This window comes from Triticum dicoccoides, unplaced genomic scaffold (assembly GCF_002162155.2).
Source record: "Triticum dicoccoides isolate Atlit2015 ecotype Zavitan unplaced genomic scaffold, WEW_v2.0 scaffold59314, whole genome shotgun sequence".
In the NCBI taxonomy this organism is placed as follows: domain Eukaryota; kingdom Viridiplantae; phylum Streptophyta; class Magnoliopsida; order Poales; family Poaceae; genus Triticum; species Triticum dicoccoides.
In genome coordinates this window covers 182382-189114 of record NW_021284603.1, presented here as the reverse complement: position 1 = coordinate 189114, position 6733 = coordinate 182382, and positions in this window count along the sequence as shown.

The window sequence follows — 6733 nt, the reverse complement described above, 5'->3', positions numbered from 1 at the left end:
GCTAACTACCCTGGAAGCACTCTAGCATGCACCCGACTAGGTACCCCACTAACTAATCCATGCATGTAACCATTGACTAGATAACTCGCTAGCTAATGATCCGGCTGACTACATATACACATGACTAGATGACTCACTCCATGAGAACGCCAACTAACTCACCCATGCATGACCCAGCCGCTGCTCTCGGCCACACGCTGCTGCTTGGCTCCGGCCGCACGCACGCAGGGCTCATTCGCCATGGGCACGGTGCGGCACCAGCCTCTGGACTCGACCAACACGCGCACACGTGTTGATCATCATTGTGACGTGGCTTATTCCTAACAAGCGCATCCTCTGGCACGCCGCAGACAGCAAAGGCAACTACAATATGCTGGACCTCCAAGCCGCGTGTGATGGCCTCCTCCTCCTCGTCTCCATCTTGTCCCCCACAGCCAAACGCATTTACCATGCATGCAACCCAGCCAACCAGCAGTGTGTTCTCTTGCGGCAACTTCATTCGGGCTCGGGAACCAGCATAGCTGGTTTCTACTACCACCAAACATCCAGAGAATATTGTGTCCTCTATTGGACCCGGACCTGGACAAATAAGAATGATTCTGAAACTACTTTCTTTGTTTTGACAGTGGGGTCTGACGAGCAGAGGTGCATCCAGCATCCGCCAATCTCGTTGCGGTCTCTCGAGGTGTCGCCCGATTCCTCTCATAATGCACTGGTCTTCCACCGTGGCTGCCTGCATTGGAAATTGGGCAAGGACTCCAACTTGATTAACAACATAATGGTATTCGACACAATAGTTGAGACATTCCGGTTGATGCGACGTCCTGTCGAGCTAGCCTCTTGGGCGTGGTTGCTAGAGATGGACGGCACTCTTACTTTGTGCACTAGCGGTGATGGCCTCCACACAGATGTTTTTGTGATGCAGGACTATGTGGCTGAGATCTGGTCCTTCAAGTACTCGGTCAACCTATCAGTGGTGGCAGCACCTCTATTGTGTGATTCATTAGTTAACTCGCTCAGAATGGCAATGCTTAACGAGCATGAACTTATGATCCAGCTTGATTGGCGTCTGTTGCACTGTGACATTGATGGCAAATTATTAGGAAATGTGGAGGAAGATGGTGACATGTGGGTTACCTCACATTTTCTCCAGGAAAGCATTGTTTCACTTCCATTCTCTAAGATGCAAGAAGATGTCGTAGATAAGGATCCCATTTTCGTCCTAGTGCCATAGGATGTAGAAGATGATCTATATTTTCTGAATGTGGTTTACTGCTGCTTTGTACTATCTTTGATATACTGGTCAGGGCCTCGTCCGGTCAAGTTTGATATTCCACGCCCGAGGGCCTTCTCGTAGCCCGTACAAAACTTTGTGTAACTTCAGTACTTTGTACTCTTATCCCTCTTTCATGAATCCGGGTGGTTGGTTCACATAAACCTCTCCTTCTAACTCTCCGTTCAAAAACGTGAAATTTACATCCGTGTGAGGTATCCTCCATAATTATTGAGCCGCTAGAGCTATGAGCAATCTTACCGATTCAATCCTCGCAATGGGAATATACACTTCTTTGAAGCCTACACCTTTCTCTTGCACGTACTCTTTGACTACTTGCCTCGCTTTCTGCTTCACACAATTCCCTTCAATATGTTTCTTGATCTTAAATTTCCCACTCAAGCTCTATTGATTTGTGGTTGTTGGAAATATTGATGACCTCCCATACATTGTTGTCATTGATCGATCCCAACTTCTCCTCCACAGTGTAACACCAACACTCCATCATATTTGCGTCCTCAAATTCCGTCGGTTCCCTAAGATTTGCCAGAGACCATCGCCTCCTCCTTTTCACCTTTATCGGGTCAAGTGTCCGGAGAGTTTTCTCCGGATATTTGTGTAACACCGGTTGTAGCAGTACGGGTGTAGGTGGTGGTGCCCTTTCCCCATTTGCTATCAGAGGAGACATCTCATTTTCTAGTATGCACATTTCTTTTGGCAAAGCAAAAATTCCAGCATGAGCTCTCGAAGCTGGGCTTGCAAGTGTCCCTGACCCATTATTTGGGCAACACAACGTATTTCCTTGGCAGCTCCAAAAGACCACGTGGGGGAATCACCTAGTGTGCCCGGGAGCAACTAACGGAAGATTACTCCTTCGGGAACCCCCGTAAGGGTCACCTGTGGTGGGCTAGCCATCACCATGTGTCGCGCTCGGGGTGATCCCTATGAATTTTGTTTTTCTCGTAAGCTTTTTCAGCTTTTTAGATAGTTTTTCCCTGGTTTTTTTGGCTTTTCAGTTTTCCACAGGTCTTTTTTAGCTTTTGGACAAAAAATCCACACAAAAAAATATTTCCCTCAAAAAACTGCGTTTTTTTGCTTCCGCCCATTATTTCCATTGTCTTTCTAGTTGGTATGTTTACTCTTTTGCAAGTCCTGATCAAGTATTTGTTCAGTGATATATTTGTGTGACCTTAGGAACCTCACTTCTGAAGTTCATGATTATGCTCAATGATTAGCGTTGTCACCACCCACTGTCCAAGCTGAAATTTCTGGTTACAACCATTTGAGCCTGACACCCTGTTTTAATTGTGTAATTCCTTCTTATGTACATTGTATTCTCAAAGTCAGTAGGTGCATTCTTATAACTTTTTTTTACTTTCTTCTTTAGCTACTGCTGCTGTTGGTTTTGTCCTGTTTCTAGGTTTGGCAAACCTGTTGCATTTCATGGTAAATCTAGTCATTTTGTTATTTTCAACGAATTTCTTTTGGCAGTTATAGTTTGCAGTTTTCTGTATTGATAATCCCGTGATAGATGCATATTCATTGTAGAATCTGCCTGGATGAACATCAGTTTCAAATGTCATGTCCAGTGCTGGCATATGGTTCCTCTCATCTTCTTGGCTTAATATCAATGCCTTTTTGATGCTCTCATTCTTTAGGAAAAATTCTATATCCTCCGGAGATCACTTATCTTCATCTCTGCTATCTTTGTTCGTATTGTCAGATTTCTTATGATTGTCTGACACATATTTGCTCTCATCCTCTTGCTTAGAGGCTGCCAATTCGACAGTGCGAGCGACTTCGCAATTGTTTATTTTTGTTTCTCCATGTTGTTGTTGCTCAATTTCAATCTCTGATTTATCACTACCACTTGTGTCTTCAGTTTCTATAGTTTCTACGTAATCGGGCCCTTGCAATACTTGCTCATTGCTTTGGGAAAGTCCTTCTTTTTCATTACTAAACAGATCATTTTCTTTCTCTCTAACTGCACCAAAATTGTTCCAACTTTGCTCTATTTGGTGCAATTCTGAATCAAAATGATCTATACACAACTAATAACAACTTATTGTATTTTGTTCCTAGTAATCCTCTTCTGCATCAGTTTCATTTGGATCTCTCTCACATTCATAAGTACACTCATCTGCTTCATCTTCATCTTCATAGTAACCTTGCAGTTCTGCTAATTCATGTATTGAATATTGCTCCCACTGCACATTATGCTAAAAAGGTTGCTTGTTCATTGTTCTAGCATGACATTTTGATCCTGCAAGTTATTATCTTTAGTTAGTGGTACTATAATGTTTCACAGTTCTAATAAGGAACTGGAATCAAGTTGTGAATATAAGTCTTATTGATTGCACATACCTCTGTATTTATGCCTACTTGTAAGAGTGAAGTGAAACTTGTTAGACGAATTGCCATGTTGTCACTTTGAAGATGACTCATGACAATCATTTGTTGCATGAGTTCTGTGTAAAACTGTATGGCTCTGTGTGGTGCTAGCAGCTCATTAATCAGTTGGACACTTTGCTTTCCAAACCGAACTTCAATTAATTACTGCAAAATATTCATCATAACAAGTTATCACTACACCTCTTTTATATGTACCTGCAAAATGTGCGTATTTTTTTGTTTGTTTAGATGTAGTATGATCTAGTGTTATATCTGCACATCTTTACTTAATTTTTTTTCCTATGTAGTGTTGACCTTCCGGACCCACATAGCTTCGTGCAAGCACTGCATCCTGGTAATACAAATTTCAATCACAGATTAGACTTTTTGGTTGTTCTGTCATCAAAATAATTTCAATAGAATGTAACTAACCTCGGAGGTTGGATTGACTGCATTTTCCCCCCAATGCATATGTTCATTTCCTTCGTCGGAATTTTTCAGCACCTGCAAAAAATGAATCAATGTTTTATATTTTTATGCTTTGAAAATATTTTGTTAATACTAAAATATGGGAAACCTGTACTTACCTTGTTGTCTTCTCGTCATTCTTCATTCTCACATTCTCCTTGCTCTTGAACAATGACTGCAATTTTACTTGCCTGAAGATGCAAATTCAGTTGTAATCATGAATCTTTCTAAATTCTAAATTTAGGGAAGTGTTTTCTTTGTTCTACTTTAACTTATTTGTTCATGCCAATGTAGTTATTCATAGTTGATGTTACACATAATTTCTGCAAATGTAAATTCTGCTTCTAGGGAGGTGTTATGGTTATCTCGTAGACAAATCTACATGCTCACAGTGTCGCATTTTAGTTGCTCTTGAACAATGACTGCAAGTTTAGTTGCCTGAAGTTGTAAATTTCGTTCTAATCATGAATTTTGTAATTTGTGCTTTTAGGTAGGTGTTCTGCCTTAAGTGTAGTTTATTTTTTGTTCATTCCATAATTAATGTTAAACATCATTTTTGTGTCTTGTAAAAATATAAATTCTGCTAAAACGGGAGGTGTTCCAGTTATCTTGTAGTTATATATGCATGTTCCTAGTCTCGTATTTTTTCTGCTCTTGAACAATTAATGCATGTTTTGTTATCTGAAGACACAAACTTAGTTCTAGTCATAATTTTTTTTACAATTTGCATTTAGGGGGTGTTCTGCTTTACTTCTAGTTTAACTTTCTATGTTCATGTCAATCAGTATGTTTATAATTAATGTAAAACATCATTTGTTTGTCCTGTGTAATTATTAATTCTGCCATCCATGGGAGGTGTTCTAGTTATCCTGTAGATATGTCTGCATGCTTGTATGCTTGTATTTCTCGTTGCTCTTGAACAATGACTGCAAGTTTAGTTCTCTCAAGATGCAAATTTAGTTGTAATCATGATTTATTTTAATTCTGCCTTACTTGTAGTTTAACTTCTTCGTTCATGTCAATCTGTCTATTCAGAATTAATGATAAAGATTATTTTCTATTTTTCTATGAAATTATTAATTCTGCTTTTAGGGAGGTGTTGCGTTTATTTTGTAGTAGATTTACAAACATCCCGATTACTGATCTATATGCCTCCAAAATGTCAAGGCAGAAGATATATTTGGAATTTGCTGCTGTAGATAAACTTGCTTATGATTATGAACTATATCTAACATTCAATTATGCATTTAGGTGTTCTGGTTATCTTCTAGCACAATCCTCTTGCAATTTCTGATTTTAGTTTTATTGTCACACCATTTTAACAAATTTGGAGGGTATGAAATGTGAAGACGGAAGTAATGAAGAGGGGGACAAATCATGGTTTACCTTCGACTGACCAGAGGGATCTTGTCCTGCAGGTTTCTTCTTACTTTTTTCCCTATTCCTTTCATTAGATCTCTGTTTTTGGTTGGATCTGAAGCTTCATCCATGGTGACGGTGTGCTACATATTTGGGCAGTCGGAGGGGGGGCGGTAATCTATGGCGGCGGGTATGTTGTTTCTGGTTCATGATCGGGAAAGGAGGAGGAAGGAAGAAGACCTAGTGATCTGTGAGTGAGGTGGGTACAGTTTTTTGAGTGGGGTGGGTTTTCTTCCTTACCGGGTTATAACCGTTTAGCTTTGGGCTTCACTAAAGGCAGAAACAAACGGAAAAAGAAGACCTAGTGATCTATGTGTGAGGTGGGTAAAGTTTTTTGAGTGGGGTGGGTTTTCTTCTTATCGGGTTCTAGCCGTTTAGCTTTGGGCTTCACTAAAGGCAGAAACAAACGGAAAAAGAAGGCTGAATATCTGTTTTCTGTGATGGGCTGATCGACTGACCCCATTTTTGTGTCAGTCAGTTTTCTTTTGTCTGTTTTCATTTTCTTCTTTTTAGGAATCGACTGACCACATTGTAAGATTTAGTCGATTGACCTATAGCCGCTCCCATATTCACAGCTATATAATAACCACATACAATGTATCATATCTGTTTTAAATTTTATTAAAAAATATTGTGAGAAATTTCCACAGCAAGTGTACCATCAAGTATATATACTCCCTCCGTCCGAAAATACTTGTCATCAAAATGGATAAAAGGTGATGTATCTAGATGTATTTTAGTTCTAGACACATCTCCTTTTGTCCATTTTGATGACAGGTATTTTTGGACGGAAAGAGTATTAGTTTAGGGTTGTTGAAAAATAACGTAGCATGAGTATGTTTGTCTACCCTCTAATTCCTCCGCCAAATCCGTGGTGCGGCTCACAATGCGTATATGAGGCTAGAGGGTAGGGATATATTTATACTCATATTCCTGAAAATTCAAATCCGTATCCGGATAGAATTCAGTTAGACTCCTAATCGAATTAACCAACCACGATCATAACCGATTATTTTCCGAGTCAAATTCCTTCTTATCCCTAAGCACATATATGTGAGATATATGCCACGTTTAAATATTATATGATTCCTATTTAAACGTGTAGACTTATCAATCTACAGAGCTGAACCTGTAAATAGCCTAGCCAATTCCAAACATATACTGTGCCCAGGCAAATAATTC